The sequence below is a fragment of the Bubalus kerabau genome, chromosome 14, assembly GCF_029407905.1.
Source record: "Bubalus kerabau isolate K-KA32 ecotype Philippines breed swamp buffalo chromosome 14, PCC_UOA_SB_1v2, whole genome shotgun sequence".
Lineage (NCBI taxonomy): Eukaryota > Metazoa > Chordata > Mammalia > Artiodactyla > Bovidae > Bubalus > Bubalus kerabau.
The window spans coordinates 49,971,670-49,987,836 of NC_073637.1; the positions used below are offsets into that span (position 1 = coordinate 49,971,670).

The 16,167-nt window shown below is 44.0% G+C and overlaps 2 long non-coding RNA genes across 3 annotated transcripts in view; one reads left to right on the top strand and one right to left on the bottom strand.

Moving 5' to 3' along the window:
- Window positions 1-16,167, top strand: part of LOC129626871 (uncharacterized) — a 120,375-nt gene that overhangs the window by 36,099 nt on the left and 68,109 nt on the right. Inside the window, exon 1 of one of the 2 annotated variants that reach the window (XR_008702271.1) lies at window positions 12,226-12,307. The exons of the other annotated variant lie outside the window; for it this stretch is intronic. This is a non-coding gene — a long non-coding RNA (uncharacterized LOC129626871). Of the gene's footprint in view, window positions 1-12,225; window positions 12,308-16,167 lie in introns of those variants that run through there. 2 annotated transcript variants of the gene reach the window in all.
- LOC129626870 (uncharacterized) lies at window positions 2,256-5,133 on the bottom strand. The gene is made up of 3 exons (XR_008702270.1): window positions 4,866-5,133; window positions 4,074-4,422; window positions 2,256-2,569 (listed from the first exon to the last, which is right to left on the bottom strand). It is a non-coding gene; the product is annotated as an uncharacterized LOC129626870 (long non-coding RNA).

Consider the following 16,167-nt stretch of genomic DNA (forward strand, 5'->3'; position numbering starts at 1 on the left):
TGGAACACTGATCACAAAGTATGTGTGTGTGTCCCTTCTAATCTATCATCCCTACTTATGGTCTCAGTAGGTAGCAGGCCAGGTCATATTCTGGCCCTTTAAGCCCTTATTTTTAAGCCCTTATTTAAGCCCTTATCTGGCCCATATTCTGGCCATACCCCCTTTAAGCCAGGGGGTAGGGACAAAGGCTGATAGGTTTGGGTGTATTACCATGGGAGGGTGCTTGGGATGGAGGTAGTGGGTAAGTTATGGGCTAAATTATGCCCACCCCCTCACCCAAATTCACATGTTGAAGTCCTACCGCCAGCACCTCAGAACGTGACTGTATTTGGAGATAGTGGTCTTGGGTGGGGTGGTGGGAGGGAGGCTCCAAAGGAAGGGGATATATGTATACTTACAGCTGATTCATGTTGTTGTATGGCAGAGACCCACACAACATTGTAAAGCAGTTATCTTCCAATTAAAAATAAATTTTAAAAAGAGGAAATTAAATTAAAATGAGACTATGACTGGTGTCCTTAAAAATAGTGATCAGGACACAGACACACCCAGATGGAAGACCAGGGAAGACGCAGCGAGAAGACGGTTCATCTGCAAGTGAAGGGGTAGGGCCTCAGAAGAAACGAGCCCTGTCAACAGCGTGACCTCAGATTTGTAGCCTCCAGAATGATGAGAAAATAAGTGTCTGCTGTTTAAGTCACCCAGTCTGTGGTGCTTTGTTATGGCAACCCTAGGAATCTAATTCAGGTGGAAAGTGGGCAAAACAGGGTGGACTTTGGAAATGAGTTACATACATTTTTGGTAAGCCGGTCAAGTGAAAGAGCTCATGAATTTTACTGTCCCTGTAATTTGCCCACCTGTAAATAGATTTCCTGTCCTTGAATTGTTGTGATTCCTCATGTTATAATGAAGTAGCTTTTGTAGCCTAAGTGGACTACGTGTACTAAGTGGTTGGAAAGTCCAGTGAATCAGCTCTGAGGAATGGGCTGTGGAGGGCTGACGCCAGGGCTCTCCTTCTAAGGCTGCTGCTGCAAAAGAGGGCAGCCCTCCTGTCTGAGCGGGAGGGGAGGAGAATCATGGCTCTCATGGGACAAACCTCGTGGGTTCAGCTTGACGCACATGTTCTCCTTTCGTTTTCACTACAGACTTGGCTGACACGTCATACTATTTTTATTTTACAAATGAGAAAATCAAGGGCATGGCAGTGATAAGAACTTGTTACTTAAATAGTTCTGCCTGTATGCAAACTCCAATTGCTTTTTTATTACACCATGATGCCTCCGATTTCTTCTTCTTTTTTTAATATTATTGTGTTGGCCCCTATGATGCTAATTTTATGTGTCAACTTGACTAGGATACAGTGCCTAGTTGTGTAGTCAAACACGAGTCTTGGAGTTGCTGTGAAGGTATTTGTTAGATGTGATTAACATTGTCATCAGGGGATTTTGAGTGAAACAGATGACCCTCTCTTTATTGGGTGAGCCTCGTTCAGTCAGATGAAGGCCTTAGAGCAAAGACTGAGGTTTCTCTAAGAAAGATAAATCCTGCCTCAAGACTGCAGCGTGGAGCTTCCCTGGTGGCTCAGTGGTAAAGAATCCGCCTGCCAGTGCAGGACACATGGGTTCTATCCCTGGTCTGGGATGATCCCACATGCTGTGGATCAACTAAGCCTGTGAGCCACAACTATGGGGCCTCTGCTCGAGAGCCCAGGAATCAGAACAACTGAACTTACGCGCCACAGCTACTGAAGCCCGTGAGCCCTAGAGCCCGTGCTCTGCAACAAGAGAAGCCACTGCAATGAGAAGCCCGCTGCACCACAACTAGAGAAAAGCCCCCTCTCCCTGCAACTAGAGAAAAGCCCCCTCTCCCTGCAACTAGAGAAAAGCCCTTCTCACTGCAGCTAGAGAACAGCCTTCATAGCAACGGAGACCCAGCACAGCCAAAATAAATAAATAAGATTATTTTTTAAAAACAACTGCAGCATGGTAAGCTGCTTGAGCTTCCAGCCCACTCGCTTGCTTTGTGGATTTCAGACCCAAGGCTCCAACATCAACTCTTACCTGAATTTCCAGCTAGTCAGCCTGCCTTACAGATTTGGCTTTTGCCGGCTCCCACAATCGTGTGAGCCAATTTAAAAAAGTTTCTCACTCACTGTTCTATTGGTTTGGTTTCTACAGAGAACCTTGACTAATACAAGTCTTTAAATTAAATTGAGCTTCAGCTTGGAAGGTAGGAAGTTTCTCTGTTGTAAACAAACAATTCCCAAATCTCAGTGGGCTGGACTCAGTTAAAACTTTATTTCCTACAAATCATGATCCAACCGAGTGTTGGCAGGTTGGCCTTCTCTGTGGTGATTAGGGAACCAGGCTTCTCCCCAGTGGCCCTACCATCTTTCAGGGGTCCTGGGTACTCCCTGGATCCTTTGCATCTGGCTGGGAGGGGAGGCAGTGGGCGTGGAGGTCCTCACCAGGGATGTTCGAGGCCAGATTCACACTTTCTCCATATTCTAGTGTCCCAGAGTTCTGCCACATGACCACCCATGGCTGCAGGGACACTGGGACATGTCTTCCTGGGAGAGTCCAGAAAAGAGAGTGTGTCTTAGAGAGCACTGGGCTTTCTCATCACACTTGACAACTGCCAACATGGCTGCAGACACCATAAGGGTAGGTAGGTAACAACAGAATGAATGGACACTCTTTTTGAAAGGGAACACAATGTTTCTATATGTCTATTATTTTTAAAGTTACTTTGTGGATTTAACATATGGGCTTCCCAGGTGGCTCAGTGGTAAAGAATCTGCCTGCAATGCAGGAGATGGGGGTTTGATCCCTGGGTTGGGAAGATCCCCTGGAAAAGGAAGTGGCAACCTACTCCAGTATTCTTGCTTGAGAAATCCCACGGACAGAGGAGCCTGTCAGGTTACAGGCCACGGAGTCACAGGATCAGACATGACTTAGTGACTAAACAACAATAACAACAATTTTAATGGATAGATAACACAATTCCAATCAAAATAACCTAGGATTCTTGCCCTGGAAATTTTCCCCAGAATTCATTTGGGAAAATAATGGAGCATATAACCAAAGACAATTTTGGGCAGGAAGAACAGTTAAAGTAGAAATCTGTTTCCACTAGATATTAGAAAGGATAGAAAATAACACATTGCAGCTGAGATACCATTTAATACCAGGTGGTAATGACCGGTGCTGGTGACCTTCTGGAAAAATGAATAAGTTCATTCATTGTTAGCATTGGTAGCATTGTTATCTCATACAAGTCTTTCAAAAAGCAATGTGGGGAGCTATATGTTTATTATATATATTTATCTGGAGCCGTAAAAATGTTCCTATTCTTGACCCAGTAATGCTGATGCTAGGACTTTATTCCAAGGAAAAAATTCAGCTAAAAAAAAATCTATATATAAGAATATATTCATTGTATTGTTATTCATAATGGGGGAAAAGGTTGGTGCTAAATTTACAAATACCTAATAGTTATTTTAATGAGAGTGCTCCTCTTTTTATAAATACAGTGTCTCACCAGCCCCTGGTAGAATAAGAGCTGAAAAACAGAAATTTTTTTCAATTGATGAGAAAAAGCCGAGGCGGAGCATGGCTGTAATGGAATATCTGCTCACCACTGTGAAATCATATCGCCTTTGTAGATCTAAGCATAAGATTCTTTTTCTCTCCCTGGTCTGGAAAACACACCATGGTCATTATTAAGACAATTTTCCTAACTCTAAAAAACCTCAATCCTGCTTGCCTTCGGAGATTCTCTTGGGGGAACAGAAAAGAAAAATGAGATGAAAGTGAAGCCCAGCCTCACTCATGTTTGCCCCTGGCAAACAGAGATGCCCCGGGAAGGAACCCAGGTGAGGATTAGATAGATGTGGGCCATGATTTGTGTGTGTGCAGAAGACTCCAACAGTGAGAGAACAGTCTGGCTGCTTCCTGTAAGTTGCAGACATCTCTGTGGCTTTACCCTTTGTCCTAAGATGTGTGAGGTGGGATGCTTGCGCCCCTCTGCTGGGAGCATAGAGACTCTGGTCCCCCTTCCCTCCTCCTCCTCACCTCTTGATGGAGCAGACGCTATCATGCAGAGGGCAGTGGGGAGGGTTCTGAGTGCATTGGGACACCCTCTGCCTACAGGATGTCTGTGACAGTGAATCCACTGGTTGATCAACTCAGTCGGTTGATCTACCGATTGAGGTGCTGGTTGAGCAAAAGGACAGTGGGCAGGGAGGGCAGCAGTGAAGTCCTGGCCTTGCTGAGGAATGCAGGTCTCCCCTGGGGGTGTCTGTCTTCTCTTCCACCATCTCCTGAGTTACCCCAGGGAGACCAGCCCCTCCGAACCCCCAAGGTTCTTTGCAGAGTCAACCAGGCAGCCGGGCTATCTAATACAGTTTTTGAAAAAAGGTCTCTGTAGAAGACACAAGTGGGAACAGATTTACCGAGAGCAATGGCAATAGAGACAGAAATCACAACAACAAGCACAGTAATTATAGGATTGCCAAAGACACAATAACAGCTCTTTCCCAATGCCTCCCACTGTCCTGGCCGGACTCCCTGGTTCCCGGGCCCCGAGGCCTGTGCTCGTGAGGCCTGCGGTCCCTCAGGCAGTGAGAGGCCTGCGCCCCGACCCTCCTGCCTGACGTCCTGGGGCTGTGTGCGCGCGCACACACCACACCCGCTCCAGCAGCGGTGGGAGCTTTAAATAAACACAGGCGAGGGAAGAGAGGGCAATAAGTAGCCTGTGTTCTCACACCGTACACAACAGGCCTCCTTGTGGCTCCAGCACAGGGAGCTCCCCTCCCTGCTGCCCCAAACATTTTCTCTTCCAAGAAAGCACTTCACAAACGATACCTTGGACAACCGGAGAAGTTTTGAGTCACCAGCCACACAGGGAGCCGGAGGTTGGGGAAAGTCCCTCAGTAGGGGTGGAGGCGGGTGGCCACTCGGAGGCTGGGACAGGGCGTCCCTGTGGTCTCCAGGTAGGATCCAGGTGCTGGCTTTCTCTCCTTTTCTCAGGAGACGGCTGGCATGGTGGTGGGTCCTGGCCTCCCAGCCAGCCCAAGATCTATGTGGATGTCTTAGATTTCCCAGTTTAGCCGGACAGTCTTTGTTCTCTCCCTTCCTCTTTCCCACTTTTTATCTCTTTCTCCTTCCATCTTATTCCCATTTGTTGAGTATTTACTATGCACCTAATACTGTGCTGGGGCTTCCCTGGTGGCTCTGATGATGAAGAATCTGCCTACAATGCGGGAAACCTGGGTTTGATCCCTGGGTCAGGAAGATTCTCTGGAGAAGGGAATGGTAACCCACTCTAGTATTCTTGCCTGGGGAATTCCATGGACAGAGAAGCCTGGCAGGCTATAGTCCATGGGGTTGCAAAGAGTCAGACGTGACTGAGCAACTAACACTTGACTTTCAATACTGTGCTGGACATTTAGGAGGCTGCAAAGAAGTAAAAGGCATGCTTTCATCTTCCAAGGAGTGAGAGCCTTGTACCTGTAACCTGCCCTATCTAGGAAAAAGGAGTCCTTGTTTCCAGGACTTCTCTGTCACAGAGTAGTGGTATGACCTTGGGCAGGTCACAGAAAATTTTCTGACTTTAGTTTCTCCCAAATAGGGGGTCATACAAGGTTATTCCATCCTTTCCTAAACTCTTATTAGTCTTTATGGTGAGCGTCAAATAAGTAGTTTGTTCACTTGGTGAATAAAGATGTCATTACAGAGTTCCTAGAGAAGGCTTTGTGGAAGAGATGGGACTTGAGTTAACTCCCAAACGATGCATAGGGAATAAGTGCAGAGAGAAAGATACCTACAAATCCAAGAGACTAGTGGTGTTTGGGAGGAGGAAGTTATGAGGAAGTTCTAGGTTAAGATGTGTGCAGAAGGAATTGAAGGGGCAGAGGAAGCAAATATTGTGAAAGGTAGATCTTGGCTACAGGGTAATGAGAGAAAAAGTCACACCAAGTGGTGAATTGATTTTAAACACAGACCCTCTTAATCATGGTGGTATCACTGATGGAACTAGAGGACAGTTAATGGAGTCAGTCTGATGGAGCTGATGGAGAAGATGCTGAGTTAACTTTCAGATGCGCTGAATTTGAGAGGACAAGACATGCATTGGAAATGTCCGAGGTGCAATTAAAAGTGCAGCTAGCCCTCCGGGAAGGTCATGAATTACAAAGACTGGGGAGTCCCTGGTTAGAGGTTCATGCTGAAGTGATGAGACAGAATGAGAACTTTGACAAAGTGTGAGAAGAAGGAACATCAGAGCCTTGAGGAATGAGATTTGGGGATTGCCCATCAGTCAAGGAGAAGCCAACAAAGGAGACAGGAAGAATGGGAGACAGGAGTAGAGTTAGAAGGGGGAGAAGGAGTCCAATTTCCAGGCAGGTGGGGAGTGTATCTAGTACCACCCCCAAGATAAAGGAGACCCTAGAAAATGCTGTGAGATGGCAAGCATGTGGTCACTGTTGAGCTTTCCTGGTTTTACTATTAATTCTGTCTCTTTTATGGAAATGTCTGATGGACATTTAGGAAGTTTGGTGGAATTAGTTGCTCTAAAGGTCTTTTTGCGTGTTCATTTATTTTTAAGAGAGAACCTGGAGGAAATTGAGTTGGAGCGTGGAAAACCCTTATTTTAAAATATTACTACTAGATTTATAATCAATTTAGTGTGACTCCTTCATTCCTTAAAGATTAATATCTAAGTTGAGACTGAAAAATATAAAATATTTTAACTTTGGAGGAGAGGGCATGTCCACTTTGGGTATCTGAATCAAATATGACCCGTCTTGCCTAAAGTACACACACACACACATACATATGTATGTATATAAATTATCATGTGAATTTAGGTGCAGATTCCTGAAAGCCCCTATAAGACCATGTACCCAAGTGAAGAACTTTTAAACATGTTCCAGCTCCCTACATTATGTAACCTGAGTCCATTTTTCTTATTTAATAAATAAAGACAATCCCTTGTACAATGAGGATTAAATGAACAAATACAAAGCACTCAGAACAAAATGTAGCAGATGGTGAGCATTCAGTAATTATGTTATGATTACAGTATGTTCTTAGATAAAATTTCTTCAATAGAATGACTGTTCTCTGGACAAAGCTCTTTTTTCTTAAAATATCCTTTCACTCATGTACTCATTCACTCATTTATTCATTCACTCGGTCATTTTCTTTCTCACTTTTTATTAGTATGTCTTAAGGCCTAGGGAGTAAAAAAAAACAAAAACAAAAAACTAAATCTCCAATCCTCATCACCAAGATGCTCTCAGCCTAGTGACACGTAAGCAGATGCTTACTTTCCTCCAAAGGTTTCAGCATCAGGGTTTCAAGTAAGGAAAGGGCAAAGAGGTAGATTTGGAGCAAAAGATACTTTCTTTTGGGAAGATTTTGGAAAAAGATGGGTGTAATATATTGCACACATTGAGATTTTAATGTTTTTGGAATCTGCCAATTTGGAATCAATGAGAGTGAAATTAAATCTTAGATTGAATGGTAACAGGACCTTCTACTGTTCTCAAGTGAAATTTATTACACAAAGTAACCATATGTAAGAACCAAGGAGATGGTTTCGTAGGTATTCCGTTGATAAGACTCTGGTTTTACTTCTGTTGTAGCCTCTTGAAGCATATTGTCGTTTGCTTACATTAGACTATGATCTCTTGGAGAACGGGGAGTCCATCTCATTCAGTTTTGTGCCTGTTACTGACTAATTGTACGTCTGATTGCATTTAAAGGGAGAAAGAACCTTTCCAATCATTCTTTAAGTCATTGTAACAGAATACATTTACATCGAATCATTAAGATGCATTACCAGTGACTATCTGTTCATTAAGGTGTCCACCTGGCAAACACTTTGACAATCTATGATTTAATGTATTATTCTAGAAATTATTAAGGTAACTTTAAAAATACTGAAAAGTTCAGAAGTTTCACTAACTCTAAATGACTTCTGTTGTTCAGTCGCTCAGTCATGTCCAACTCTTTGCGACACCATAGACTGCAGCACGCCAGGCTTCCCTGTCCTTCACTATCTCTACCCGTTAGATTAAAATAAGCCTCACATTCCAACTTAACTCTTTTAGAAAAGCTTTTATCTTGGAAGGAAAGTGGAAGAAAAGCCTAAGAATTCACTTACCTTTGGTGTCTTTGGGGCTCATAAGGGGCTTCCTTAAACATTTTTTAAACGAAAATTCCTTTGAAATTGTTTTATGTAGCACTTGAGTGCCATTATGTATTTTTTACATTAGGACCGAACAAGCTTCTGAATAGAAAATCAAACAGGGATTTGCTCCTGAACAATAAGAAGGGAAAAACAGATGTTTTTTCATGATTGTATCTGGGTTTATTAGGAAAATGTACTTTGAGTTAAAACATTTTTCATAAGAACTAAAGACAAGGTGCCCAATTTTACTAAATAAGTAGAATGTGAGACAAAACCCAAACTTCTTGGTCTGGCTTCTGGGTCTGGATCGAGTGTCCAAGTTCAACTTACTGTTCTCATCTGTCTTTCCGTGTCTCCCTAATCATATCCTCCAGTCCACCCAGACATGTCTGTCTATGTTCCCCCAAACTCATGAGCTTCCCAGCCTATTCTCCCTAACTCTCACAGCTCACTGAGTCACTCCCCTACTCCCAGGAGCTGACATTCAGATAAAATCCTTCCATCCTCTGAGGAATATTCTCATTCCTCACTGGAGCCCTTTTGGAAATTATTCACCCACCCACGCTTCCTTTTTAATGAATGGTTATTGAGTGATTTCTCCAGGCCAGTCACTGCGCTAAGTGCTTTACAGGCATTATCATAACAACCCTATGAGGTAGGTAATGTTATTAGCCCCATTTTCCAGGTAGAGAAACAGGTTTTGAATGGCAAATTAATTTTCTCAAGATCACATAGCAAGGAAATGACAGCCAGGATGTCAGCGCATTTCCAAGTGATAATTTGGTATGAGAGGGTGGCACAAGGGGAGAGAGCCAAGGCAGAAATGAAAGAAAAAAAAAAAGGATCCTAACATTGATCCCTGTGGACCTAGAATGGATTAGGTTACAGTACAATTACAACCCCCCCTTGGTCTCAGTAGCTTAATGCTGCTAAGTAATGTCTGTCGTGTCCGACTCTGTGTGACCCCATAGAGGGCAGCCCACCAGGCTCCCCTGTCCCTGGGATTCTCCAGGCAAGAACACTGGAGTGGGTTGCCATTTCCTTCTCCAATGCATGAAAGTGAAAAGTGAAAGTGAAGCCGCTCAGTTGTGTCCGACTCTTAACGACCCCATGGACTGAAGCCTACCAGGCTCCTCCGTCCATGGCAGTTTCCAGGCAAGAGTACTGGGGTGGGGTGCCATTGCCTTCTCAGTAGCTTAGCTTGATGAAACGTGTTCTATTTCTCAGGTGACATGTGCAGTGCAGCCAGCAGGGGGCACTGTAACCACTCAGGGCTTCTAATGACAGAGCTCCACCTGGATAAGCACTTGCCAGATCATGGGCAATAGGAGGAGACAAAGGTGAATTTTGGACCAGCACTTGTTCACCTGGAAGTGACTTACACCACTCTGCTTGACATTTCACTGGACAAAGCAAGCCATATGGCCAGCCTCATATCAAGGGGGTGGAAAGTATAATGAAGCCATCTTTTTGGGAGGGAGAAGAACCAGAAGTAGTTGCTGCACAGGACCCAAACTACCCTGGTGCCTGGACAGGCTTCATCAGAGTGTGGATCCTGACTCAGCCCTGGGATGGTGACAGACACAAAGGACAGTGCTTCTGTTGCAGACACAAGTGGAGCTACCACGTTCTTTTCCCCTCAGGGATCGCTCATTCCAGTGGGGAAATGCAGAGAATTCACTGAGAAGAAGTCCAGAAAAAACACCATCATTTAAAAATATCATCATAAAAAGGATCTCCCAGACAACTGATTACACAGACCAAGAGCAATTATGTGGTTGTGTGCTATCATGGGAAGCAGACTCCCCTCGTGTTTCTGTCCAGGCTTGGGGCACACAAGATTTCTGCCCATTTTCATCTCCAAAAATTTCCATATGCAAGATCTCTTATTCACAATCCACAGTTCATAAAACTTGATCAAACGCCAACATTAAAACCAATTTACCTGTTTCCCTTTAAGTATCATTTGTGGCTTTTTTTTTTTTCCCTCTCTACAAAGTTTGAACGAAGAACCCTCTTCAGTTTGAAAAGAAAGCTTTCACTTTCAATTTGATTGTTGTAGTTCAGTCCCTCAATCGTGTCTGGCTCTTTGCGACCCCATGGACTGCAGCACTCCAGGCTTCCCTGTCCTTCACCGTTTCCCGGAGCTTGCTCAAACTCATGTCATTGAGTCAGATGATGCCATTTGGCAGTGCTGGGCCTTAGTGTTGATGGGGATCTCCAATCCTCATTGTGGCCTGTAGGACTTTTTAAATTACAAAAACTTTTTTCAGTTGCGCATGCGCACTCTTAGTTGCAGCATGTGGGATCTAGCCCCCTGACCAGGGATCATTCCTGGTCCCATGCTTGGGGAGTGAGGAGTCTTAGCCGCTGGACCACCAGCTACGCTTCCCTTCCTCTCTTTTCCTCCCCTCATCTCCTTCCCTTTCCTGGCCTCCTACACCTCCCCTCCTCTCTCGCTCCACCCCTCCATCCCTCCCTATCTCTTATACAGTCACCATTTACCAGCTCCAAATCCACCTTGTACAGACCAGGTCTTATTTCTTCCTAAGGTCAGTGCCTCACATCATTTCCTTGTCTCTTCATGCCAATTTGTGTCCCTGGAATAAACTTCTACAGTGTCAAGTACTTTCTCTTCAGAGCTGTAATGGAAATGTATTTCTCTGATTATTTGTGGAGTTATTTGTTCAACCTCTTTCTTCCAATAAAACTGTCACCTCTGTGAACGCAGGCCGCAGGATCTCGTGTTTGTTTCTGTGTCTAGAGATCCAAGCACTACGCCTGGATTGTGGCAGGTGCTCAGGCACGGTTTTGATACCTATGTAGTCAGCAGTGTGCTTTCTTTGCCACCATCCTTATGTTTGGGTGGCCCGGTGGCTTTTTTTGGAGGGGAGTTGAGACCTGCAGGTGAACTCAGATGGGCATGAAGAGACAGCAGAGAACCCCAGTAAAGAGAGCAACAGCAACAGAAGTACCTGCTCAGCACTGTCTTGCTCCTGGTGTTGATGTTTGTGAATAGTGGTCAAGGGACAGTTAGGACCAATATAAGCTTATGGCTTCAAAACTCTGAAATTTAAAAGTGGCATTGATGGAATGGTACCTGGGGTGGGGAAAGAGGGAAAAAACCCCGTTTTTCCCCACTAGTTACGTAAGGTCGTTTTCTGCCTGCCAGCACGTCTGATATGATAGTCTGAAAGCACCATTTTCTTGGTAAAACAAACACAGACTTCTCTTTAAAAACACCTTTTGATACTTTATGAGTAGGGCTGGTGTATGTAACCGATCAAGACCAACATATGGCTTATTATGACATTTAGCTGATTAAAATAGTCTAGACATAAACTTGAGATTTCAGAAATGTTTAAGTTAAGTAAGAAATACATTTTAATGTACAGTAGATGTGTACTTAGTCCGAGACCACCTGTATCCCTACAGGAATTACAGAGCAGGAAGTACTTTTGACTCAAGAAGTGTGTCTGAAAATTAAGGTTGTAAATTAACAACAGCTTGTCTATTAGATTATTTCGGCCATAAAGGACTCAGTATGTTTCAAAATGCTCGTGATTTTTCAATACATTTCTGCGGTTCGATTTAATAAAGAGTGATGCTGGGAATGGCTTTGGCTTGAAAGTCTGCAAAAGCACATTTTTAGAAAATCCCAGAGAATAAATAGTAGCTGCTAGTTAGGCTGTGGTAAAACACACCTGTGGCTAATGGAAAAGGAAAAGTTTGAGCCGCCCTTGGCAGTGGCCTCGGAGCCTGAGCCTCCCCGGGGGGTGGGGGGGTATGGGGGGAGCTGCTGTGGCTTTGTGGTCAGCGCCTGCCTGGCTTCAGCCCCAGTGCCAGGAGGGCTGGGGGTGGGGTGGGGGTGGGGGGTTGTCTCATCCTGCCTCGTGGGCCTTGGGAATGGCAGCCATGCTCCCTGGTTTTCTGGTTTTTGTTTTCCTCACCTATAACTTGTGAATAATGAGGTCTAATTAACACACAGGGTGGCTGTGAGGATTAATTGGCTAGTGTTTGGGGCCAAGCACTTTGAAGTGGAGTATCTTATGAGTGGTTGTAGGGCAAACCTGAGGCTGGGTTTAGGCTGTGATTTGTGACTCGTTTTTCTGTAAGTGTGACCTCTTCTGGGTGTGTAGGAGGTGGGAGAGGTCAGGGAAAGACTTGGGGTGGGGTAGTCAAGAGACCTGGGTATCCTGGTTTTTTGAGAGAGAGAGAAAGGGATTCAAGAAGAAAAACAAGGAGGAAAAGGAGGAGGAGGAGGGAGAGAAGAGAAGTAAAGAGAAGAGAGAGTAAACACTTTTTAGGTCTCTGAGGGCCCAGTTCCCAGGTGGTCTCTGAGCTTGGGAAATACTGGAATTGACTGGGCTGAGGCCAGGGTAGAAGAGAACGTGGTATTTTTGCCTTTCTCCTGCAGCCAAACTATTGAGTTGGCAGGAAGATATGGAGCTCACACTGACCTGAAGCCCATTCCCTATGCTTGTTTGGCCAAGGTATTCATTCTGTCCTTGCATATGAACTCTGCTAACCTTGTCCTTGCTGGAGCATTCTGTGGCCAGGACAGCGGCATGGCGGCCAGGAGAATAAAGGCCCTCTCCTGGCTTCTGAGTTACCATGTGACTCAGTGGTACTCTATTCTCCTCACTGGCTTCCTCCTTTGACAAATGAGGAGGAGTGGATGAGATGGGGAGGTGTATCGGTTAGCTTTTGCTGCGTGACAAACCACCCTGAAACATTGTGGCTTCAAACAGCTAACATTTATTTAACTCGCAGTTCTGTGGGTTGGCATTTAGGATTGGCCTCCTCTGGGTGGTTTTGCGGGTTGAGTCTGGGCTTTGCTGACCTCAGCTGGGCTTGCTCATGTGTCTGCGGTCAGCTTGGGGGTGGGGCAGCTGGGGCCAGCTGGCTTATGATGGCCATGTCTGGAGCATGGGATGACTGGAACCTTTCTTCTTGAGCTTGCTCATCCTCCAGCAGCCTAGCCCAGGCTGATTCACGTGGTGGTCAAAGTTTCTATAAAAAAAAAGTGGAAACTACAAGGTCTCTGGAGACCTAGGCTCAGAACTGGTATGATGGAGGCACACTCTAGCCCAGATTGGAGGGCAGGGAAATAGATGAAACTTCTCAACGGGCACAGCTGCAGAGTACTGTGGCCAGAATTTTCTCCAAGCTACCACATCAAGACAATGAATAGGAATTAGAACTAATAGGTGAACAGCATCTATTTTTTTTGAGTTCGGTTTTAAGAATTTGAGGTTGCAAGTCCTGGCTGGAGTTTTGCATTTGTTAATGTGATTTTAAATGTTTTCCCACCTTTTTGTTGATTTTAACCACTGTACTAGTCTTCTTTTGCTTCTACATCCCTCAGAAAGCAATGTTGAGTAGTTAATGAAGATTTTATGGGGCAGTTTGCATATCCACAGGCCTGTTGAATAATGGACATTCAATAAATAACTATAGCACACAAAATTGATAACATGTATTAATACATAGGTCTTTTGAACATTTTTTGCAACATAAAAATATTACTTATTGTAGAAATTTAGAAAAAGGATGTAAAGAGATGGCAATAGAAATCCTTTTTTATTCTATCACCAGTGGTAATTATGTATAATTGTTCATTTTTGGTCATAGTTCCTTTAGGATTTTTTTTTTTTTTCAGTGTATATGTGGGTACTTCTGCTGCAAACCTGGAATCACACTGTGATGCTGTTTTTATAATCTCACCTTTCACTTAGATAAATCGACATCACTGCCTCATTTTTGATGACTGCACAGTATTCTAGTGCACACAGGCACCGTGTTTTACTGAACCTATCTCCTCTTGCTGGGCATTTAAATATTTCCTGCCTTTTAAACAGTATTTTTAAAAACACCAGATGAACATTTTAGTGTTAAATTCTTTGAAAATCTTTGTGGTATAAAAGAAGTGTATTTGGTCTTTGCCTCTGGCTCCTGGCACAGGACTCCTAAAACCCTTGGAATTTCCTGTAGGACAGGAGCATCTTTATTCATAAGGTGGCCCTTTAAAGCACACCGGACTTTATGCTGATAAAGTGAGTTAGGATGGGGACCCTGCCTAGTTTCAGAATGGAGCTGGTTACCAGAAAGACCAAGCGATTAGGAGGTTGGAACTTTCAGCCCCACCCACTGACCCCTGAAAAGGGAAAGGGCAGGGAGGACTGTGATTAGCTCTATGAACACTCTTGAACAGTGAGATCTGATGAACACCTGGATTAGTGAACAGCATCCCCATGTCAGAAGGATGACACATCCTAGTTCCACAGGGATAGATGCTCTTCTATTCTGGACCCTTCTGGATCTCACCCTAGGTACTTACTTTTCATCTGGCTGTTTATTGATAGGCTTAATAATATACTTTGTAATATTTTAAGGATAATAATATTTTTACTAGATTAAAAGCTGGTAATCTAGTAAGCAAACAGTTTTTTGTGTTTTTTTTTGGAGTTGTACGAGCCATTCTAGCAAATTAATTGAATCTGAGGAGGAGGTTATGCGACCCTTTGATTTATCGGCAGTGAGTCAGAAGCACTGGTAACAACCTGGACTTTTGACTGGCATCTGAAGTAGGGTAGCCTTCTGGTCTAGAAGTGGTGTTGCTGTGTCAAAGGGTAGGTATGTTTTTAAAACTTTTGATTCATTCTAAAAAAACTCAAGAAAATTCGATCATTTATTCACACATGACTTACCTATAAGAATGCTTACAATTCTGTGACCTACCACATTCAACACAGATTTGTAAATGGTTCTGAATCCTTCTGTGATAACTCTATGTCTCATCGGAGGTTATACAACTCTCAAGATCAACAAAGTGTAGAGCTGGAAAAAATCCCAAAGGTCATTAAGTCTAACCCCATAGGCAAAGCTCAAATGCTCGCACCTTCTCATTGCATTCACCATGAAGTATTGGGTTTAAGAAACACAACAGACATAACATTGAGGTGTATCTGACAAACATCAGCCTCACTGAGAGCTGTTGAGCATGACTGAGTTCCTGCTCTGTCTAGGGCAAGGGAAGGAGGGAGAACAGACTTCCAAATGGCCCTCGTTTCCCAAAAAGAGCAAAACAACTTCTGTAGCCCAGTTGCTCCAGTCTCCCAACCCAGCAGGCTAAAATCATTAGCAGAATCTCTGCTCAGGGCTGGGGTTTTGAGAGAAATTACAAATGGAGAGCTAGAGCATTCTTCTATCAGGAGGGGAAAATAATGAAAAATAAATTAAACACATCTGGAACAAGTATAAGAAATATATTAATTCCACTAGAATTTTTCTGCCATCCTTTGCAAATTTTAGAAGCTGGGACAACCAGCAATTCTTAATTCCCTTCAGCATTCAGAGTTCTAATCTGTGTCTTTTGGTTGGCATGCAGTTTGAGCTCAGAAAATGGATTTACAAAAGCAAAAACACAGAACCATCCATCCTTCAGTCCTACTTTTTCCTGGACTCTGCTCCTTCTTTCAAAGGGAGGAGGGATCCCAAGTTGGTAGTAGCATGTGACACACTCCCATGAATACGTGAGATTGCCCATTTCTCAACAGGTCAAGTGACGGGTTCACACCTGGCAATTGTTTATTACCTCTGGAAATCAAAGCATTTTGATGGGGCCAAACTTGTCATCCTGACTCCTTTTTCCCTTACAATGAGTTCTCTTCTAGAAGACTGTCAACCAGTATGCTTTTCTGATGGGTCGACCTCACCAGATACACCAAAGTAGATCTGAATCATGCTTGGTGGACATGATTTTGCCTCAAGCTGAGGACTCTGATGTTAACCAAATGTTTTTGACCCCATTCCCATTTTCCCCTAGAAATCCCCAACAGCATTGCCTTAGGGGTTCTCTTGTTTCCTCAGGAAACTCACTGGGGGCATGGAGACTTGAATCACTTTTATTAGTGACCTGCTTTGTTAACAGTCTCTCCCATTTTTAAAATAGCAAATATATAGCATAAA